The sequence below is a fragment of the Calidris pugnax genome, unplaced genomic scaffold (genome assembly GCF_001431845.1).
Source record: "Calidris pugnax isolate Ruff unplaced genomic scaffold, ASM143184v1 scaffold322, whole genome shotgun sequence".
Taxonomy (NCBI): Eukaryota; Metazoa; Chordata; class Aves; order Charadriiformes; family Scolopacidae; genus Calidris; species Calidris pugnax.
The window spans coordinates 119,652-119,992 of NW_015091035.1; the positions used below are offsets into that span (position 1 = coordinate 119,652).

The 341-nt window shown below is 61.3% G+C and overlaps 1 long non-coding RNA gene across 1 annotated transcript in view; it reads right to left on the minus strand.

The window, feature by feature from the left end:
• Positions 1-131: 131 nt before the first annotated feature.
• Positions 132-341, minus strand: part of LOC106896302 — an 11,958-nt gene continuing 11,748 nt past the window's right edge. The window contains exon 3 of the long non-coding RNA XR_001413608.1: positions 132-161. This is a non-coding gene — a long non-coding RNA (uncharacterized LOC106896302). The remainder of the gene's footprint in view (positions 162-341) is intronic.

Genomic DNA, 341 nt, shown 5'->3' on the forward strand with positions numbered 1-341 from the left:
TTTTGGGGTTCAGGGGGGTATTTTGGGGTCCCCCCCACCCTATAGAACATCTATGGGGCGCCCCATAGAAAATGTGGGGCGGGGAGAGCCCCCCAAAAGTGCCCCCCCCCTCTAGTCCCTATAGGAACCCTAGGTTCAGCTCCAGCTCCATTCACTTGGCCCTGGGGTTTTTTTGGGGGGTTCAGGGGGGTTTTGGGGTTCAGGGGGGTATTTTGGGGTCCCCCCCACCCTATAGAACATCTATGGGGCGCCCCATAGAAAATGTGGGGCGGGAGAGCACCCCAAAACTGCCCCCCCCCCCCCCCCACACCCCTTTACCCCCCCCCGGGGAAACTTTGGGC